The sequence below is a fragment of the Apium graveolens genome, chromosome 5, assembly GCF_009905375.1.
Source record: "Apium graveolens cultivar Ventura chromosome 5, ASM990537v1, whole genome shotgun sequence".
Classification (NCBI taxonomy): Eukaryota; Viridiplantae; Streptophyta; class Magnoliopsida; order Apiales; family Apiaceae; genus Apium; species Apium graveolens.
Genome location: NC_133651.1, coordinates 282,734,620 through 282,758,602, shown reverse-complemented (window position 1 = coordinate 282,758,602; position 23,983 = coordinate 282,734,620).

Below are 23,983 nucleotides of genomic sequence, written 5' to 3'. Positions count from 1 at the left end.
GTACAGAAATCACAATGGTGATATTGTTGATATGAAGCCTAATACTGCACAGATCAGAACATATCTTGGTATTAAGGGGCTTGAATTCAATCTAGAGTCTAACAAAGCTTATGTCATAAGACTAGATCGGGAGTTGAGAAGAGCAAAGATTAATGATCTCAGAGCTGCAATATTTCAAACTGGTGAAGATACTGCAGAGCTTAAAGATGTCAAACGGAGAATGATTGATGAACTCAGATATGCTGAGAAATGTTTGTTGAAGAATTATCTCAGAACAACTCCTGACATCAGAGAGATCAGAAAATGATGAAGCCAAGTCAAAGATCTACAACTACTTAAATTCTGATGTGTATACAGACCAAAGTTGTTATCAGAAGTTGAATTGGTAAAAGCTTTAAGGACTGTAAGTTGTAGTTATCTTGTCTATTTCTCATGCATTTGTACTTAATGTTTTTGACATCATCAAATATCTGTTAAACTTGTATATTTTGCTAATTTACAAGTTGGGGGAGATTGTTAGATATATTTGATAATGTCATGGCTAATATGTTTTATGTTTAGATTTCAGATCTTATTTGAACAGGACAAATCAGTACTTAACTGTTGATCAGTACTTATACTGGAAGTCAGGACTTAAGGGATATCAGTACTTATGTTATCAGGAGATAAGCATCAGGAGATAGATATCAGAACTTAAGTGCTGAAGGACGATCAGATAAGGACAGTAGCTGGTTGAAGTTAAGAAGATCAAGATAAATATAAGAAGAGATATGCATGAAGAAGGAATTCCGTGAAGAATGGAATACTTGGAATAGAAGATATCTGATTGATATATTTTAGGAAGCAGAATTATATTCCATATCAATTAGCGATTATCTTGTAACTGTGTAGTATATAAACACAGACATAGGGTTTACACTATAAGTGTTATCATTATCGAGAATATTATTTACTGTAACTCTAGCAGCTCTCGTGATATTTTGTTCATCACTGAGAGATAACAGTTCCAGATTGTAACAGAGTTTATTGTTTCAATAAAGTTTGTTTTCTGTTACATAAGTTCTTGAAGTTTGATTTGATTGTAATAAACACTGTATTCACCCCCTCTACAGTGAAAGTGTGACCTAACACCCTGTATCTAGGGAATACAGGAGGGACGATTCAAGGATAACCTTAGAGGTTTTACAAGGAAAAAGGTAATATTCAAAGTTCTCAAGAATAGAAATTTTGATAAAGGAAATGTGACGTAATAATAATAATGCCAGGTGGGGCACGTATTGAACCATAAGAAAGTATAGATCAACCCAATGAGGGTCGAGATTGGTGAAAACAAGAAGGACCCAAGATAAGAGACGTTCTAAGTATGATCGAGAGTCAGTCGTGGCAATGTTCACATCTAAAGACTAAGGCAATGACTTATGGAAAAAAAATGGTGATTTTTTTTCTTCTCACCAGGACTTAAGAAAAGCATTTTCACATAAGCAATGATTGAAATGAGGTAGAAAATTTATTTTGAAGTGGTTAAAAAAATGACATTGATGGTATGGAAATTTTACTATCAGGAAAGGTCAAAGAGGTGGCCGACACTTTAAGTGTAATAGGACAATTATAAGCACACGTGCCAGAGGAATACAGTGATGATGGTTAAAACCGTGAAGGTTGTATTATGGTTTGAAAGATTGACATTCCTTCTGATGACTGTGCAATACCCAACCGTAATAGTAGTTTGGTAAAGGTTTAATTTGTGTAATCGCCATGAGCAGGCTATCTATCTTAGAAGGTACTATCTTGAGAATAAGCCTGGACCATGTTTCAAAAGGACTAAACGAACCTTTGAGTTAAGTCTTCTATCGAAGGTATATGAATAAGAATGGTATTAACCTGCTATCGTTGCTTTGATTGAAACTCTTCTGCAATTTTATCTGCTTCATGTCATGTATGTACATCAGGATCTAGAATGTTCTTCATGAATCATGAATGATAATTATGTTACGTCCTCAGAAGAATCCGATACGGCAGGTATGGACTCCGTATGGTTAGCTATTAAGACTTCATGGAAAATAAATGATGACAGTAGGTCAGTAGTGGACCATAGTAATGCAGCAATGATTCTGCGAGTAATGAGCTGATTACAACCGTGAGAGTTGTATTGGAATGGATGTTGCTAATCGGGTCGTGTTGACGTATAAGTTATCGTTGATAGACTAATTAAGTTGATTATTTACCTATTGAATATTTATTCCTTCTTATGAATAGAGAGCCGTATTACTATACGAGGAAAGTTGCAGTGCAAGCATAGAATTCTAGTAACGATGATGTCTATAATGAGATCCCAGATTCAATTTTCGATATCGAGGGAGTTTCAAAGGTGATTGTGTATAAGCTCGAGGAAGAGCATGGGTCCATAGAATGATGGACGAAATAGCAAAAATATTTAGGCATGTGAAATACGATACTATAATACTTAATGTTGATATAAATACATATATGTTTTGTTCTCCTATGACAAACCTCTATAGTTCAGAGGTAGGTTCCAAGCCAGATATTTTGTGGCAGTATATTTTTTTTTTCATATACACAATTCTCTTCAATTCGTTCTTTTCTCTTCTTTTCATTTCATATAAGCTGAGAAGAACAACCCTTCCAGAAGGGGAGGTATTGCCGAATGACTATCTATCTGTATGATAGAAGCCTAGTAGGATACCATCTATTGTTTAATTGCTTGTCAAGTACTAAAGGCCGGCCACCTTCTGTACTAACTATGCAATAGAACAAGTGTTCATGATCATAGTGATCTCTCAATAAATTCTTTTACTTCTATATGAAGGACCAAGCTTTCGAAGATGGAGGAAGCTAGAAAGGAAGTGGTACCAAGTATGGTGGTATTCCGATTCTAACGCGTTAGTGATACTAAGGTTGACGTGGTTATTAAAAGGTTATAGAATGCTAACGAGCAAAAGTATAACCAGTATAATATTAGGAACGGAAGGTAGTAGCGATTACGAACTGGAAAAGAGTGGGTACTGAGAAGCAAAACCTATAGCGCAAAAAGCTATAATAAGAGTCTGTGTAATAGACTTGGAAGAATTTGGAATGATCACTTAACGCGGATGAGTTTTCTCACGATAATAGATCTTATGTCAGGTATCGAGATGTCGCCTTATGAGATCCTTGAGGGAAGACAATGTCGATCTCCCTTATGTTAGGATGAAGTTGTAGAGCGCAAGATGCTCGGACCCGCAGTAGTCCAAAGGACCAGGGATGTAATAGATCTAATCAGAGGACGGCTGGTAGTAGCCCAAGATGGACATAAGAAGTATGCTGATTTGACTATGAAAGGACAAAGAGAATGAAGGAGGGAACCTTGTATTGTTAAAAGTATTCCCTTAAAAAGGAATTGATGAGGGTTGGAAAGAAAGGAAAGTTTAAGTCCACGAATTGTTGGACCCTTGAATATATTAAGACGTATTGGGAAGTTAGCATATGAGCTATCCCTACCCCCGAACATGTAGCAAGTCATAACGTGTTTCACGTATCAATGTTAAGGAAATGTAATTCAGATGACAGATAAATAGGGGCATATGAGCGCATAGACATGCAACCAGACGTAACCTATATGGAGCAACCAGAAAGGGTTATAGACTAAAAAAGGGACAAGTGCTTAGGAGAAGAGTTATCAAACTAGTCAGAATTTGATGGTAGAACCACAATGTGGGAAAATTACGTAAGAGTTAGAAAGTGCAATGCTAAGAAAGTATCCCTACTCATTTTCTATCTGATTCCGGGACGGAATCCTTTTAAGGAGGGGAGACTGTAATAACCCCCATTTTTGGAATTTTTGAAACCCTTATGAATATTGTTTTGCTGATTATGCTGAATAAGAAAACTTTTCATGCCACACTATGTAGGGGTTCTTTTATTGATCTTCTGGGATATTATTAGTACTCTATGTGGTATATAAGTGTATGTAAAGATCGTCAGAATCCAAATCCGAACACTTTGATTTTTCCCGAAAACCAACCAGATATCGAAAGAATTGAGTATAAGGTAACAGGATAAAAAGGATTTAAATTCAAGGATTTTAATAGAGGATCATAAAAGGAATATAATGTATTGAGAAAGGTTAAGGGAACCTAAGTAATAAGATCCCGGGTATGATCCCTCAAACGATAAACGAAAACGAAAGTTAAGCGAACCGTATAATAGATCAGCGGTCATTAGCCAAATAATTAAAAGCTAATCAAAGAGATTAGTGGGGATGATGTCATCAAACCAATGAGAAGAGGACAAAGGAGGGAGGGTGACATCACATGGTGACATAAGCATGACCAAGCAAGTGTGTTGTTGGTTGAATTAGAACCACACAAAAATTACCAAGGTAAAAAGGTAACAAAACAAATCAAAAGGTCAACCAACCAAGCCAACACTTCATTTTCACCAAAAACACAAATTTTTTCACCATTCTTCATCTTTGCTCACGGCTTTTCTTCTTTTCCAAAGAAAGAAAAATCAAAAACCAAGTTCCAAGCTTTGTTAAATTACAAGGTATTTATCTAAGACTCCTTATGCATAGTTATGGATATCCTATAAGTTTGAGCTCCTAAATCCTTCACAATCTCTTCCTAAAAATCATGGAAGAAGATGGTGAATAGTGTTTTTCAAGAACTAAAATTTTTGTTCTTGAAGTTTTGTTTAGTTTAAGCTTGGATAAGGACTTTAAGGGTGATTCCAAGCCATTCTCTTGATTCTCCACTCTTTAAGGAAGATATAACCCCTCCAAACACTAACTTTATTTGAGTAATTAGGTTTAGTTTTGTTGATTTTAATTTATGGGAGGCTTGCTTGTTGTGAATGTAGAGATTAGTTAGTTTTGTGAAGTTTTGGAGTAGTAATTCTTGGATTGTTGATTAATGAACTTAAGTGTAGTTAAATTCAAGTTTAAGAATAAGTATAAATTGTTAATGTTGAGTTGTTGGGGCTGTTATGATGTAGTATGGGTGGAGTTTTGATTTGGTTGTGATTGTGGATTGATTGTGGGTTGAATTGGAGTGTTTTAAATTTGGGTAATCGCGTAAACATAGCCGTCATAATGTCCGATTTACTTTAGGCTGTTTTTGTTCTTAACATTAGGACCCGGGAACTCACTGCTAGGTTTTGAGCATTGCCATGATTAGATAGTTCATGAGCTTCGTTTTGATATGTAGTTCGTTTGATTCCGATGTACGGTTTAGGAGAAACGACCGTTTTAAGTAACGGCGTTTCGCGACCGAACCATTACCCCTCGCTTTAAATTGAAACCTTGGTTAAGGACCTTAAATGACTAATTGAGGTATGAAACATTTATGTAAAGTGGATTAGGCAGTTGGTAACGTACTCGCGAAAGCATCGCCTTAAAACTCGTAATGGTTAATTTATTAAAAATAGTGGAGCCGAGGGTACTCGAGCGACTTAAGAGAATCATTAAGCGCAAAGCGAGCGTTAGAGTATAAATTGGTTAAAGTATAGATTTATAAGTGACTTTGGTTTAATTCCAACTTATATGTTGTTTATAGGTTATTAGACTCGTCCCAAGCCATTTATAACCCCCAGTTGCTCAGGCAAGTTTTCTACCCGTTATACTGTTGTTGTGATGTATATATGTATATGCATTATCTTGTGATAAGTGCATGATTGTTATTAGCAAATTCTTGCGATATATTGGAGCATGTTGATATGATATATATGCATGTCTGTTTCATATTCTTGATTTATATATCTATTGGTTCAAATGCTTATTAGTTGCATAATACCTATGCTAGAGATAAGCAGTAGTTGCATATACCCTGAGTGTAGGGGACCCAAAGGTGAACCCTTTTCTAAAACCGGGAGTAGATGTTCCCGAGTATATTATATATATATTTATATATATATATATATATATATATATATTGATGTAGTTTTCAAAACTATTAATCGAATAAGGTTTATTCGATAACTTTATATTATTTAATGAATATTATTTCGAATATTCATTCGGGGGCTTATGACTCCTTTTATTTTATTTAATGAATATTATTTCGAATATTCATTCGGGGGCTTATGACTCCTTTTATTTTATTTATTGAATATTATTCGAATATTCATTCGAGGGCTTATGACTCCCTTTATTTTATTTAATGAATATTATTTCGAATATTCATTCGAGGGCTTATGACTCAGTTTATTTTATTAATTGAATATTATTTGAATATTCATTCGGGGACTTATGACTCAGTTTATATTATTTAATGAATATTATTTGAATATCCATTTGAGGACCTATGACTCCGATTATTTACTGAAATATATTCTTTATTTTATTAAAGAATAAGTTGTCGATAATCAAACTTATTTTTGATTATTCAAATAAAGATAGTACTTTCGTATAAGTATATCTTTGGTTATTTAATACTCATTTCAAGTATAAGTTTTACAACTTCTACTTCAATTATTTGTATAAAGATTATTCTTTGTGGGAATATTATTTAAATAATAATATTCAGATATTTTCTAATATATTGGGACTGATTTACTTTATTAAATCAGCATTACTCCAAACACTCTTTAAAGTATTTTCGAGTCTTTAAAATGATTTTTAAAAGTTAGAGCGGATCCCAAAACTCATTTTTTATATATTTAAGATCTTCCTTTTAAAGGGGATTTAAATACTCACTCAAAACCAGAGGGATCCGGCTCTGTGGTGTATTTTATATTCGCAACAAGGTTGCGGTTTTGGTAAATGAATTGATTACTTACCCAACGTTCGGGAAGTAAGTCCATCTATTTGAGTCGGCATAAGCAACATGGGCTCAGTGGGCGTCCATGAAAGTGTAAGTGGCTCAGTGGGAGTCCATCAAATGCGTAAGTGGCTGAGTGGCAGTCCAGCATAAGGTCCTATTACGACCAGGGTGATGACCAGTGGGGAATTCGTCCGTCTACTAGTAGAAAAGGTTACTTATTGGTATCTTTGCCTGATCAGCAAGATATCAGGTTTATGCCAAGGTTTTCTCCTTTCCAAATTTATTGGATATTGCAACTCAGTTTATTATTTTCATAACAGAGGTTTTAAAGGAGTGTATGAAATGTATATATATATATATATAGGTGTATATATATACATCGGGACTTAATGAAGTATCTTGTAACTTCATTATTTATAATGATATTTCAAGGATTGAATCTATTCAAATCTTGTCTTGTAGTCTCATCTATGTGATGAACTTTTGAAACTAATTATAACTTGAACGGTGGTAGTTCAAGTAGTATTCGGAAAAGATATAAGCATATTGGAGTATCTTGTAACTTCATCTTTTAAACTTATATCTAGTTAATGATTGTCTTATGAATGACAAAGATTTTCAGAAAAACGTTGAGACAAGGTTAGATATATGAGATCACCTTGCAACGATATTTTTATACAGTTATAAACTGGAACTTTGTGTATATTATACATGTCAGAGGATTTCAAAGATTGTGAAAAGTATATATGTATATATATACTGAATATTTTGTGACTTGGTCGCGTTAAGATATCGGCTTGGTTCATTTCTTCTTGACCAAGACTTTCATGAGTACTATGAGAATGCTCATATATTGTTAATCATTATACATATTATTTTGGTGGGCTTGTTGCTCACCCTTGCTTTCTTCTTTCATCACACAACAACAGATAGAAAAGATGAACAAGACCAAGCTTCCAATTCGCAAGCGGTTATGAAACGTTCCGCAGTTTTCTGGAAGCATTGATGCCGCCGTAGCTGAGGTAGGAGCTACCAATAGGCTAGGCTTTCAACTTTTGATGTACCAGATTATGTATATCTATGAATTGTAATAATGGCAAAAAATGTAAATTTATTCAGAAACCCTTTTGAGGTGTAATGGCTTATAATTGTGGAATAAAATGACTTATGTTATTTTTTTGGGTATTCATCTATGAGACCATAACTTGCGGTGTGTGTGTTTATTGTGGGGTCACAGTACAGAGTAGTTGATTATTTATTAAGATTGGGTCTTATTAAGGGAAATGGAACTCGTGACAACCCGGATCCCCGACCCCGGATTTGGGGGTGTTACAAAATCTCTCTGTTCTTTTCAAATAATCTCATCACTTCTCACAATATATTACTTTTATGAGTAATAGTATTCTCACAGAAGAACCTTTATAAGTAAAGAAAAACTTATAAGATTCTTGTCTCAAAGCTACCTCTCCTTTTGCCAGTACAGGAGACTGTCACTCAAAAAAAAAAATAATCTGATATTTTCACACAGTCTCACAGAAAGGCTCAATCACATATTTAGCAAAGAAATAAGAGATGGATGAGAAGAGTTGTATGCTTGTCATATAAATAGAGGTAACCTCAAAGAAGAGACTATTTATAATCATACAAACATGAGAATATATATGAGAAAGTTAGAAATACCTGAAGGTGAGTCCTCAAGTGGAAGTGAGGATAGTGGAGGAACAAACAGCACATCAGGATGCTTCTACAAACTAATAATCAGTAGTGGATCATCAATAGTAGCTAGTGCAGTTGAAGGATGATTCTCAATAGGAGCTGTTGTAACGTCAGGATTTGTTCTGTCAGGAGAAGGTAGAAGTCCAGCATCAGTACTTTAAACTGATGGTTCTTGTGGAGTCTGAGACATGTGAGCTGCTTCAGCAGTACTTAGTGAAGGTTCTTGTGTGCTCTTCTCAAAAATAGGATTATTTATGATTGCATCCACCTTTGACAGTATCTCCTGATGAGTTTGATTTTCATGTAGTAGTTTGTAACACCCCCAAATATGGGGACGGGGATCCGGGTTGTCACGAGTTCCATTTCCCTTAATAACACTTAATCTTAATAAACATACAACTATTACGTACTGTGACCCCACAATATACACACACACCACAAGTTATAGTCTCAGAGATGAATACCAAAAATAACACAAGTCATTCTATTCCACAATTATAAGTCGTTACACCTCAAAAGGGGTTTCTGAATAAATTTATATATTATTTGCCATTGTTACAATTCATAAATATACATAAGTCTGGTACATCAACAGTTGAAAACCTAGCCTATTGGTAGTTCCTACCTCAGCTACAGCGGCATCAACGCCTACAGGAAACTACAAAACGTGTCATATCCGCTCGCAAATTGGGAGCTTGGTCATATTCATCTTATCTAGTTGTTGTTGTGTGATGAAGAAAGGAAGCAAGGGTGAGCAAAACAGCTCACCAAAATAACATGTACAGTAATTAACAATATATGAGCATTCTCATAGTACTCATGAAAGTCTTGGTCAAGCATATATGAACCAAGTTTGATATCTTAATACGACGAAGTCGCAAAATATTCAGTATATATATACATATATACTATGCAAAATCCTTGAAATCCTCTGACATGTATAATATACACAGAGTTCCAGTTTATAACTGTATAAAAATATCGTTGCAAGGTGATCTCATATATCTAACCTTGTCTCAACGTTTTTCTAAAAATCTTTGTCATGCATAAGATAATCATTAACCAGATATAAGTTGAAAAGATGAAGTTACAAGATACTCCAAAATACTTATATCTTTTCCGAATACTACTTGAACTACCACCGTTCAAGGTATAATCAGTTTCAAAAGTTCATCACATAGATGAGACTACAAGATAAGACTTGAATAGATTCAATCTTTGAAATATGATTATAAAGAATGAAGTTACGAGATACTTCATTAAGTCCCAATATATATACACACCTATATATATATACATTTCATACACCACTTGAAAACCTCTGTTATGAAAATTATAAACAGAGTTGTAATATCCGATTAATTTGGAAAGGAGAAAACCTTGGCATAAACCTGATATCTTGCTGATCAGGAAAAGATACCAATTAAGTCACCTTTTCTACTAGTAGATGGATGAATCTCCCACCGGTCATCACCTTGGCCGCATTAGGACCTTCTGCTGGACCGCCACCCGGCCTCTTACGCGTTGATGGACTGCCACCCAGCCACTTACACTTTGATAGACCGTACCCCGGCCTTTCGCTTATGCCGACTCAATTAGATGGACTTAATTCCCGAATGTTGGGCAAGTAATCAAATTCGTTTATCAAAACCGCAACCTCGTTGCGAATATAAAATACACCACAGAGCCGGATTCCTCAGATTTTTAAGCGAGTATTTAAATCCCCTTCAAAAGGAAGATCTTAAATTTGAAAACGAGTTTTAGGATCCGCTCTAACTTTTAATACAATTTTGAAGACTCAAAAACATTTTAAAGAATGTTTAGAGTAATGATGATTTAATAAAATAAATCAATCCCAATATATTAGGAAATATCTGAATATTATTATTTAAATAATATTCCCATAAGGATAATCTTTATAAAAATATTTGAAGTAGAAGTTTTAAAACTCATACTTGAAATGAATAATAAATAACAAAAGATATACTTATACGAAAGTACGAACTGTATTCGAATAATTGAAAATAAGTTTGATTATTATTCAAAACTATCGAATATACCTTTTCTAGATTCATAGTTATAGACACTATATATATATATAAATATATATATAAATATATATATGTCATACTCGGGAACATCGAATCCCGGTTTAGAAAAATGTTCACCTTTGGGTCCCCTATACTAAGGGCATACGCAACTACTGTTTATCTCTAGCATAGGTATTATGCAGTTTATAAGCATTTGAATTGATAATAGAATATCAAGACTACGAAACAGACATGCATATAAATGTCATATCATATGCTTCAATATATCGCAAGACTTTGTTAATAATAACCATGCCCTTATCTCAAGACAATGCATATACCCTTAACGATCACAGTCGCTTAAGAAACTAGTCAAAACTCACTCATACCCTAACGGTCGCTTATACCCTTAACGATTTGCGTTAATCACTCGCGTACCCTCGGCTCCACTAATTTTAATAAATTAGCCGTTACGAATTTTAAGGAGAATATTTCGCGAGAACTTTACTAACTTCCTTATTCATTTGACATAATTCTCTCGTGTTTCGATTAATCATTTAAGGGTCTCAATTATGGTCTCAAAGTTACTCGAGGTTTCGGGGTTCACTCGCAAAACGCCGTTACTTAAAATGGTCGTTTCTCATCGCTCGTAACTTGGATTTAGGCGAACGACATATCAAAACAAAACTCATAACATGAACTATCTAAACATGGCAAGGGTCAGAATCTTACAGTGAGTTCACGGGTCCTAAAGTTAATCACAGAAACAGTTAAGGAAAATCGGGCATTACGACGGCTATATTTATGAGATTCCCAAAATAATTACCACTCTAAATCCTCATCAATTTACTCACAACCACCAATACAACAATATTCAACCATCATACTACAAACTCAGTCCCCAGCTCCAAGTTTTACCAATTTATCCAACCAATCAAAGACCCGATATTCAAAACCAATACAAATCCACCAAAACTACTTATAATCAAAGATCAAGCCTTAATACTAACAATGCTTGAATAAAACTTAATGGAATCATAAAATCAAAGCTAGGGTTTGAAGTTTATACCTTCCTTGGGAGGTGTTAGTTGCTAGGAAGCCTTAGGGAGCCTCCTACAAGCTCGATCTTTCCAAAGAAATCTGATTGAAATAACTGTAAATATGAAGGTCTTTCCATGCTTATTTAGACGAGACTTGTGAACAAGAGTTGTAGGCCATCTCAATACCTTTCCAACGAGCTATAGAACACAACATTTGAGTGAGTATTGAAGGAAATATGGCAGTTTGAAGTTGCTGGGTTTGTTTTGGCCGAGAGCTTTCTTCTTGGATGGCAAAGTCAACTTCCAATTTTGTGTGTTATGATTTTGCTTGGTTGCTTCTCTTGCTTTGTTAATTAAAATTTTACCATGATAAATAATACTTGGCTCACATTCAACCAACTAAACATATCCATTTGTCATGCTTATGTCATCTTGTTTGTGTCATCTTTTAAAACATGTCTCTTCCTTGTGGTTTGATGATGTCATATTCTTTGGCTTCTTGTACAAGATTGTCTCTTGATCGTTCATTTATTTTACGGTTAGCTTAACTTTCGTTTCTGTTCGTCGTTTGAGGGATCATATCCGGGATCTTATTACTTGGGTTCCCCTAAACCTTTTTCAATATCTTAAATTCCCTTTTTTTATCCTCTCTTATAATCCTTGAAATTAAATCCTTTTAATCATGTTACCTTATAATCAATTCTTTCGGTATCTGGTGGATTTTCGGGAAAAATCAAAGTGTCCGGATCCGAATTCTAACGACCTTTACATACACTCATTTACTTTATGGAATACTAATACGATCTTAGAATTTCCATAATAGTACTCCTATATAGCGTGGTCTGATAATTTTCCTTAATCAGCATAATCAGCAAAAGTTACTATTCATCAGTGTCTCATAAATTCCAAAATTTGGGTTTATTACATAGTTGAACAGAGTCAGCAAGAAGATCACTCTGAACAATGGTAACAATAATTTGTGTAGCCTCATTGTCTGCATCTTCCCGTTGATAAGATGGTTCTTGTTTGACTGGATGTGTTGCAGTTGCTAAATCCCTTTGAGACTTAGGTTCTTGTGTACTGACATCATTGGCAAGAGGCTGAGTCTTCTTCTTCTTTCAGATGTATCCAACTACTTCTTTACTTTTTCTTTTCAACTGGCTCTTTGAAGTTTTCTTGTGTTCAGCAGTTGCTTCATCTACTGGAAGCTTGTCAAGCAGAGCACTAGCATCAGTAGTTGGCTCCTTGGTTCCAGTAGTGTTAACAGAGTCATCAGGATGTTGATCAATGGACTTCCTGATTTTTGATAAGGACCCTATTGGCATCTGATCATCTGAGTCAGACTCTTCTTGTATGATCAGCCTTCGTTTCCTGATTGGAAAGCAGTCTTCTTTCTTCTCACTCTCACTCAGTGAGGCTTGTTTAGCTTTCTACCCAGATGTGACAGATTTCTTAAACAGCCTTTTCTTTGTTACAACTGATGTCTTTTGAGAGACAGCAGAGGAGGCTAATTTAAGAGCTTGATGTGTTTTCTGTTTGGAAGAAGAAATGCTTGGTTAGAAACAAGATGGGTGGTTTCTTGATTCTCAGCATCAGGAACTGTGACAGAGGTGCCAGCATCTGGATTTGCAGGCACTTGTGTAGGAGTAGGTCTATTTCTTAACAGAAATTTCCTAACCTCTCTAAGAAGAAAGGGAGGTCCTGAAAATTTATTCTTTTCATCCCTTTTAATATGATCAGTGATTGCTTTTTCAGAAATTTGAAAAACAGAGAGTAATTCATTATCATCAAAAAATAGCATTAGGGCATAGAAAACTGAAAATCAGTTGTAGAAATCTAGTATAACCTATTATTCCTGAAGCATCTGCTCTCCTAGTAATTATGAACTGTAGTATAGTATTACCATAATCAAAATTACCAGAGTAGAGAAGAGAGTATCCAATTCTCAGAGACGTGGATGGAATCAAAATTTGTTGTCTTATTCAAGAAACACCTACTGATGCAGTCAAAGAAAAAGTTCCACTCTCTTTTCAGTTTAGTCCTGGCCAGTTTTCCAATGGTTTTGATTTCTCCTTGATAGCCTAAGGTCCTTAGCATATCAAACAGCTGCTCAGTGGTATGAGTATCAGGAGCACCATCAAGGGCAGGAAATCTCAAGGCTTGAAGCAGAATATCAGTATCAACTTCATATCTTTGGCCCTTATATTCAAAGGAAAAGCAAGTGTTTGTTGAATTTACCACAGCTGTATTCCAGACCTGCATGACAGTCCTGTATGACACCTTGATAGGATTCATGAGAGCATACCCAATTGAACATAGAAGGAGAAAATCCTAAATATCATGAAAAGAAGATGGTAGTTGCTGATGTGTAAGCAGAGCTAAGTAATTGTTAGTGCCAAATGTATTTCCATGAATGATTGTGGTTTGACTGAAGAGTGGCGAAACTTCAGATGTTGTCATGATGTGTATAGCTTGTGAGAGAGAGAATAAGTGAGATACGCATAGTGAAGCTATGTGTATGATGAATTATGTCACATAATTTCTTCTAAATTCAACATTTGTTTGTCAAAGCAGCACAAATTATTAGCAACCACAATTTTAATCAAAACAATCATCAAGATATACAATTTAAGTAGATAATGTAAAGATTAACAGGCTTCAAAAAGAACATTCACATGCATACAATACGAGATAAGCATAGACTAAATCTTTCAATCAAAAGAAATTTCATTAATATATCAGAAGAGTACATTTCACGAAATTTGTAGATTACATGCAAAAAGATTACAAGATAGTCCTAGTCTAAGATGATGAACATCAACAGCCTTGGTCTAAGAAGCCTGACAAAGCTGATGGTGAAGAGAAACGGATGGAGGATGTTTAATGCTTCTTCTTACTTTCAACAAAGAGAACAACAGGACGAATAATTTTCTCCTGCTGTTTAAGATTGTGGAGATGAAATTCTCTTTGGAAAAATAGAAGATCATAGCAATATATTACATTTCAAATGAGTCATCCACTAACTGAGTTAAAAAAACTTAACGATTATACACAAAATATAATATTTTGATAATTTTAAGTACACATTTTGTTATTTTCAAATTACAGGTACATAAATTGCATAATTTATGAATTTCAGGTACATATCTTGTATTTCACTCATAAAATAACAAGTCAATTAACTATTAAAATTATTAAAAAGAATAAGGAGTCAAGTGTTGATCAGTAGGAACAAAATGAAGTTCTATGGTTCCTTCCACGACATGCTCTCTTATGAAGTGATATCTAATACTGATGTATTTTGTAAGAGAGTGTTACACCGGATTTCCTGTCATAGCAATAGCACTTTGATTATCACAATAAATAGGAATTTTTGAAAATGATAATCCATAGTCCATGAGCTGATTCCTCATCCATAGCAACTGAGCACAACAACTTCCAACTGCAATATATTCAGCCTCAACAGTTGAAGTAGAAATAGATTTCTGCTTCTTACTGAACCATGAGACTAATCTGCCTCCCAAAAACTGATAGCTGCCTGATGTACTCTTCCTGTCTATTTTGCATCCAGCAAAATCAACATCTGAATAACCACATAGTGCAAAATCAGCTTCCCTTGCATACCAAAGTCCAAGTGAAACAGTACCCTTGAGGTATCTGAAAATTCTCTTTACTACAATTAGATGTGGCTCCCTTGGATTTGCCTGAAATCTTGCACACAAATAAGTGGCAAATATAATGACTAGCCTACTAGCAGTTAGGTATAAAAGAGAACCAATCATACCTCTGTAGCTTGTGACATCAACTGTTGTACCTTCATGAGGATCAAGTTTTGTAGTAGTTGCCATAGGAGTACTTACAGTTGCACTTTCTTGCATATTAAACCTCTTCAGTAGATTTCTCGTGCAGTTGGACTAATTAATATAGATGCCATTATCAGTCTGTTTAATTTGCAAGCCTAGGAAATAGCTCATCTCTCCCATCATACTCATCTGATATCTTGATTGTATCAACTTTGAAAACTTATCACATAGTGTTTGATTAGTTGATCCAAAAATGATATCATCCACATAAATTTGAACTAAAAGAAAATATTTACCTTTATTCAAATAAAAAAGGTTTTATCTATTGTACCTCTTTTGAATCCACTTTCAAGTATAAACTGAGCAAGGGTTTCATACCATGCTCTAGGTGCTTGCTCCAGTCCATAGAGTGTTTTATCAAGTCTGTAAACATAGTCAGGATGTTTAGGATCCACAAATCCTGGTGGTTGTTCAACATAGACTTCCTCTTCAAGTTCTCCATTGAGAAATGCACTCTTGATATCCATCTGAAAGACCTTGAACTTCTTGTGAGCAGCATATTCCAAGAAGATTTTGATTGCTTCCAGCCTAGCAACAGGAGCAAATGTCTCATCATAGTCAATATCTTCCTGTTGGGAATAACCTTTAGCCACCAATCTTGCCTTGTTTCTGATGATTGTTCCATCAGAATCAGTCTTGTTTCTAAAGACCCACTTTGTGCCAACAATTGACCTGTTATTAGGTCTAGGCACCAGCTTCCATACTTCATTCCTTTTAAACTCATTCAATTCTTCTTGCATAGCCATGACCCAATCTGCATCCTTAAGTGCATCTTCTACTTTCTCTGGTTCTTCTTTTGAAAGTAGATTATGATATAAACATTCATTCTGAGTTGCACTTCTTATCTTTACACCATCATCAGGATTTCCAATGATCATATCAGGAGTATGATCTTTAGTCCATTTTCTGGCACTGGGAAGTGTCCTTCTGGAGCTAGATGCTCCCCCTGAATTGTATGCCTCATCAAGTGCATTTGAGGCTCCCCCTGAATCTGTTGTGTTATCTCCTGATGAGATATTGGGACTTGACTCATGTTCATCTGATGTTGAATCAACATTGGATTCTGAGAGATTAGATTGAGAAGAATCTTGAGATGATTCTTCAGTATTAGTGCCATCAGTTAATCCTTGCAGTTGCTCCCCCTCAATATGTGCAGGTTCATTAGTACAGTGATTATATTCAGGATCTGAAGGAGTGTCAGGATTTGGATCATCAGGATTTGTCAGTTCATTAGAGTTTGATCCAGATTCCAACAATACATTTTTATTTGCAAAGATTAGACTTTCATAAGTATCTTCTGCAAAGCCAGGAATCTTCTTATCATCAAAAGATACATTGATGGAGACAATTACAGTACTTGTTCTTATATTGAAAACTATGTATGCTCTTGATGGTGAGTATCCAACAAAGATTCCTTCATCAGCCTTTGATTCAAACTTTCCAAGCTGATCAGTATGAGTTCTCAAAATAAAGCACTTACATCCAAATACATGAAGATGTTTGAGACTGGGCTTCTTCTCTTTTAGCATTTGATAAGGAGTAACACCATGTCTGTTTATCAGAGTGATATTCTGAGTATAACATGTTGTGTTTACTACTTCAGCCCAAAAGTAAGTGGGTAGTTTTGCTTCTTCTAGCAGAGTTCTGCCAGCTTCAATCAAGATTTTGTTCTTCCTCTCAACAACACCATTTTGCTGAGGTGTACCAGAAGCTGAGAATTGTTGTTCTATGCCTTTGTACTTGCAGAATTCCTCCATTTTTGAGTTCTTGAATTCAGTGCCATTATCACTTCTCAGAATTTTCACTTTATGAGTAGATCCATTTTTAATTTTCTTATGTGGTCCAAAAGAATTTTTGCAGTTTCATCCTTCCTGTATAGAAAATAAACCCAAGTATATCTAGTGAAATCATCAACAATTACGAGTGTGTACCTTTTCTTGTTGATGGATATTATGTTCACTGGTCCAAAAAGGTCCAGGTGTAGCATGTGATATGGATCAGAAATAGAGAATTCTGTTTTGCTTTTGAAAGATACTCTTCTTTGTTTAGACTTTTGGAAAGCATCACAAAGACCATCACTTGAGTATAGCATGTTTGGTAATCCTCTTACAAGCTCCTTCTTGGCAAGTTCATTGATTGAATTGAAGTTTAGATGTGAGAGCTTCTTATGCCAGTTCCAGCTTTCATCTACTGATGCCTTAGAGTTAAGGCAAGTAGCTTCCTTTTCAAGACTTTCATGTAGCCTTGCTTCATATATGTTACCATGTATGTATCCTATCAAGACAATTTTCTTTGACTTGTTATGAACAACTTCACAGTGTGAGTCATAAAATACCACATGATAACCTCTGTCAGTGATTTGACTGATGATTAGAAGATTATGCTTCAGTCCATCCACCAGAATTACATTCTCTATTGCTACCTTTCCAATTATCAAGTTGCCATATCCCAGAGTGTGTCCTATATTTCCATCTCCATAAGATACATCTGGGCCAGTCTTCTTCTCAAATTCTGACAGCAGGGATTTATTTCCAGTCATGTGTCATGAACATCCACTATCCAAGACAAGTGTATTTTTATTGTTACCCTGCAATCAGAAGAATAATTAATTAGAAGGATTTTTAAGGACCCACACTTGTTGGGCCCTCTTTCTGGATAACTTAAGCCTTTGTGTGTCAACAGTACTTTTGACAGTTTTTTCTTTGTCAGGATTTGTCTTGTCAGAAGCAGATTTAGTAAAACCAACAGAATTAAGCACACAAACAACTTTATTAAACTTAGGCAAAGGTTCAAAATAATTGTGATACAACTTGTGATAAGAACTACAAGTATAAATTGAATGCCAACTACTACCATAATGAAAACAAGGATTTTATGATTTATAAAATACTGATCTACCCCTAACATCATAATCAGGAATAGCAGTTTTCATTTTCTTACTCCTCCTGCAATCAATAGCAAGATGATTAGTATTTCCACAGTTAAAACAAGTTTTTCTAGGAGCATTAGGAACAACCTTGTAATTTGAATCCTTAGAAATACCTTGCTTACCATTCCTGTTTCTTTTAGGACTTTTTATTTGAGGTTTGTCAGTAACCTCAAATATTTTCTTTTTCAATTATCTTGCTGACAAAAGTCCTATGTTCTTTCTTTCTTAACAGGCTTAATTGTTTCCTTGCTTTCCTTTCTTTGAGATTTATTACTTATCGATTTTTCTTGTGATACTGATGTTGAACCCTTTTCAAAGATGGATTTGGATTCATCAGCTTCTGAAGAAATAAACTTAACAGGAGTTTTAAGGGAAATTTTATTTTCACTGTCCGCATCTTTAATTCCATCCTTATAGCCTAGGCATTCTTTCCAGTTTTTCTTTGCGATCATCTCATGAACCTTTTTTCCTGAATCAGTCCAAGCCTTAAGGGTTTTTCTTTCATTTTCTAAATCTATTTCCAACATACTGTATCTAGCCTCAAGAATTTCTACTGTACGTTTAGCTCTCTCACATTCTTTTTTTAAATCTATCTGATTCATTAAGTCAGACTCTAACTGTTCATTCCTAGATTTTAGGATCTCAATTTCAGTTATCAATCTATCATTTTCTAGAGTCTTATTCTTAAAATTACCATGCAGAGATTTAAGAATAGATTTCAATTCAGAAATATCTTCAGTATTAAAAGAGAAGAAAGAAGTTGGTACCTTAGACTCAGAGGAGGCATGATCATCAAGACTAGCCATTAGTGCATAACATGTATCTTCATTTTCAGAATCAGAGGAGTCCATCCAATTCTTGCTTGATGTGATCAGGGCTTTGTTCTTCCCTTTTATCATGCTTTGTTTTCTTGCACTCTGTGGCAAATTGACCAGGTTCATCACAGTTGTAGCACTTGATCTTTGTCCTGTCTACCTTTCCAGCTTTAGAGTCCTTTCCATCTTTTCTTCCAGTTGACTTCCTTTCACCTCCAATAAACTTCTTCCTGAAGCTTCTGTTGTTCTTGGACTTCCTGAATTGCATCCTCCTGAAGCCCTTAATTAGCAATGCGGCCATTTGCATGACATCAAAATCTGTCATGTTCTCATCAACTTCAGAATCAGTATCATCATCAGGATTTGATGATGAGTCATCAACATCTGATTCTTGAAAAATTTTCTTCTTTCTTATAACTCCAACAGACTTTTCTTTTGAAGCTTTGTCATTTACTTTCAAAGCAACAGATTTCCTTTTTCTGCTTTTCATCTTTTTCCTTTGCTGGACTTCCAAATCATTAGTTCTCAGCATGCCATAGACTTCATCCAGAGTAATTATTTCCAAATCATACTGATGTCGTATGATTGAAGTATGAGTCTCCCATTCTTCACTTAAGGCTCTCAGAAACTTGGTGTTCGAATCCTCTCGATCATACACCTTTCCCATCAATGATAGATTGTTGAGCAAGGTCAGAAATCTGTCATAGATGTCAGTGAGACTTTCGTCAGGCTTGGCCTCAAAGTGTTCATATTCTTGAATCAGAACAGCCCTTTTGTTCTTCTTGATGGCCATGGTTCCTTGACATTGAGTTTCAAGAGCATCCCAGATCTCTTTGGCAGTCTTGTAGGCTATCACCATGTTTGACATCACAGCATCAAGACTATTATGCAAAATATTTCTTACCTTTGCATCTTTCAGCACAGCTACTTTCTCTTCTGGTGTCCACTCACTCTTCTCCTTTAGCTGATAGTGTTCAGCAACAGTAGGAGTTGAAGGCACCAGTTTTGTTGGCATGTATGGTCCATCATTAATCACATCAAGATAATCTAGATCTGTAGCTTCGAGGTGCATGAGCATCTTTACCTTCCATGTAGGATATTAAGTCTTTTTCAGAATGGGAATTTTAATACTTTCATACTTGTTCAGATACATGTTTAGATCGTTTCTGATTGTAAGTTTATCAGTTGGCTCTGATACCAATTGTTACCCAGTGAAGATACAATTATTTAAAGGGGGTTGGATACAATTGTATAAATGTTTCGAACAAGTAATAAAATATAACAGCTTTTAATATATCTGATAAAAACTGTTATAAAACTCTCTCAAGAAATACTGATGTTCTTGAGAGCTGCTAGGTCGAATGATACTCGAGATCAATCTAAGTGATGACCTAAACTGTGTTTATATATTACACAGCTACAACAAATCCATCTAAGATATGCATTATCAAAAACTAATTGAAACTGATACATATCTTCAACTGAATAAATAAAGTCCTATAACTCAGATGTAAAAGATTTCTGCTCCACAATATAAGGAACAGAACAAATCTTCTCAGCTGACTGTCTTCAAATACTGATGACATCCGAATGCTGATGATGTGTCAAATCCTGACGACACATCAGATACTGATGACACCCGAACAGCCAGATCTTGAGCTTTTTTTGATCATTGAGAATTCAATATGTAACAGAATTTATTAATAAGAAATATCACTCAAGATAGTCTCCACCAACTATGTAGAAGGAGATAAAAATACAATGAATTTAACACACGGGTGACTCTAGCTAAGCTATGTGCCATCCTGTTGACTTGTTTTTTAACATGATTAACAATAACCAGAAGTAAATTTGTAGCACTAACTTAGAACTCTCAATAACATGTCCAACCTTCAAAAGATTTACAATCTTTACGAGCAGAGCTCATACTGTAAGCAAGGAATCTGATCCGATTACCACCTTTCTGTTTGAGAAATTCATTACCCACAATGGGGCTTCCCTAACCCCAATACACTCAGCCTCAACTACCGTTGACGTGCAAGGGAGAGAGATGCACTTGCCTTCGAGAAACACAACATTGTGATCGCGAACAACCTGAAGGGTTTTGAGGCATAAAATAAAACGGAATTGTAATTAAAAACGTGAAAAATTCAAATTTTTGAAACCCTACGCATCCATGCGAAAAACATATATTTGATTTGTAGATCAAATTGTTTACCTTAAGAAACTTTACAAATTATTTGACTAATGGAGGTCCAAAGGTTGTTCACAAGCATCCCGTTCTCGCGATCTACACTCTATCGGTATCCATACGAATGCTTGAACTCAATTATCGGATATATACTAGCACAAAGTCGTTTCTTCTTCCTCTCTCCATCTTTTCTCTTGGTGGCTAGGGTATTTTAATCATAATTTTGTTTTAAAAATCAGCTACAAGAGATTATATAGAGAGTAGAAAATTGAATAATAACTCTTAACTAATTAGGAGTTATTATTATTAACTCAAATTTCTATTTGTATTATAATTAAGTCTCATTTAATTATTTAACAAATAAATTTCAAAACTAATATTTATAAATTTGAATATCATTACTTATCTAATTAATTAAGTCATACTTAATTAATATTATGATTAATTCTAATTATTTTAATTTAACTTAAATCTAATTTAAAATAAATAATCCTTCTAGCATACATTGTGTGTGACCCTATAGATTATTATTACATTGGCAACGAATTTTAAATCTAATTTAAAATCATAAAAAATGATCGACATCTAGTAATACATTGTTACTACCCAAGTAATAATAATTAAATCGGTGATCGATTAAACCTTTCGTGGATAATTTACAATGTAATACAATCCATTTAACCACATATTATAGATTAAAGTAGAGGCATGTTATGTGTCATCCTCATCATAATTTAATCCAGGTTTCCTTGATCATTGAGTAGACTATCATATCAAATAAACATTTGAGTGTGGTCACGCATTTCATAGTCTAGCTCATACAAGAGGCCAATAATATAACTCCTGAAATTAGGAGGGTTAAATCATTTATAGATCGTCCATATCTCTCATACAATTCATAATATACCTGAAATACACTTTTATCATTACCCGGTCAAATGTAACTTTTAATATAATCAAAAATTATTAATTCTCGCATGGAAATATAATGAGTTCAAGTCTAAAGGTCATTACATCAGTATCATTATGAGAATTACTTATGACACAACAGATATGTGAAATCTCACATTGGGTTTATCAAGGATCATGTACATTTACATGTGCCTGTGTTTATGACTTTAGTATCACCGTACACATAATCAAAAAGATGTGATCATCAGTCAACAAACAAACCAGTTTTAATGCATTATTTTTGTTCCTAAATAATAATATTCGACTAAGGACTTTTAGAAATATTTCATTTCTAAGTCACGTATTTGGAGATATAAAATGCATATTATATTTCGATGACATTTATTAATCTAACATTTATATTACAATAAATAAACACATAATAAATTATAAAAGAAATAATCGATAGAGAATAAATATGAATTTTAATAATTCAAATGTCTTAACTAAACATAAAAGTGTTGTCTTTGAGTACAAGCATGACACAATCGTCCCTACCTTAAAAGTTTTAGGTCAAGCAAAATAAGACGCATCAACGTTAATCTTCTATGCACCTGGGTGTGGTGGTTTTCATCTCCTGTGCTATCAGTATTCTAAAAATCGGTCTAGGCGGCCGGTCTAGTGGTGCCTAGACGCTAGGCGATGATAAAGCGTACCGATTCGGATCTAAACGATAATTTAGGCGTTTTTTTAAATCGGGATTAGGCGGGTCAGACGGTCAAAAATCAGATCGAGGCGGTCTAGGCGGAAAATAATTAAAAAAAAATTTACGTTTTTATGATTTTAATTCATTAATTTTATAATTTCACACAATATCATGACAATTTCTAATATAAAGTATTGGTAAAAAGTAACAAGTAATCTAATATATTTATTTTCTCACTTAAAATATAAGAATGATATATTGTAATTAGTTTAGAAGTGTAAATTAAAATATAGTTAATATTTTAAACACAATAATTAGTACATAACGAATGTCAAATGTGTAGATATTATATAATATCAATCTAATTTCTTTTGCAAACAAATATTTGATATATCGATCATTATATAATTTTAAAAATTAAAAATAATATTTATATTTTTCCGATTAATGTCCCTAATCGGTCCGATTAATCTCTCGAAGGTACTCTCACCGCCCCCTGGACGCCTAACAACTTCTGTAACACTGCCTGCTATCTACACATTTTACCTTGTCGCCACCTCCTCTGGTATTTAAACTCGATCAAGCAGCTTTTCGTTCCTTCAAATTCTCAAAGCTGTTCTCCAGTGCAATAGTTGGGTTCATCTGTTGCCCCTTCCAAATTTTCTTATTTCGCCAAAATCATGTTCCCCTCGAAACAATTTAAATAGTAATAATCCCGTCATGTCACATTTTAATCGTCACATTTTTCTTTTTTAATTGATCAAATTAACTAATTTTTTTTTATTATCAAAATTTAAACCCTATTTTTATATTACTAAAATAACTGAAAAATATATATTAAAATAGATTAAATATACTTTCCAATTATGTAACTATTTTATTTTGTTGTATTATAAAATATTAATGAATTTCAATTTTACTGCACAAATATTAAATTGAAGTAGGCCATTACTTTGTTTAGACTTTAATTAATTGAAGTAGGAAACGATGAGATGGTGGACTTTCGTTGAAGGAAAATGCTATATATCCCAATATTTTCCCCAA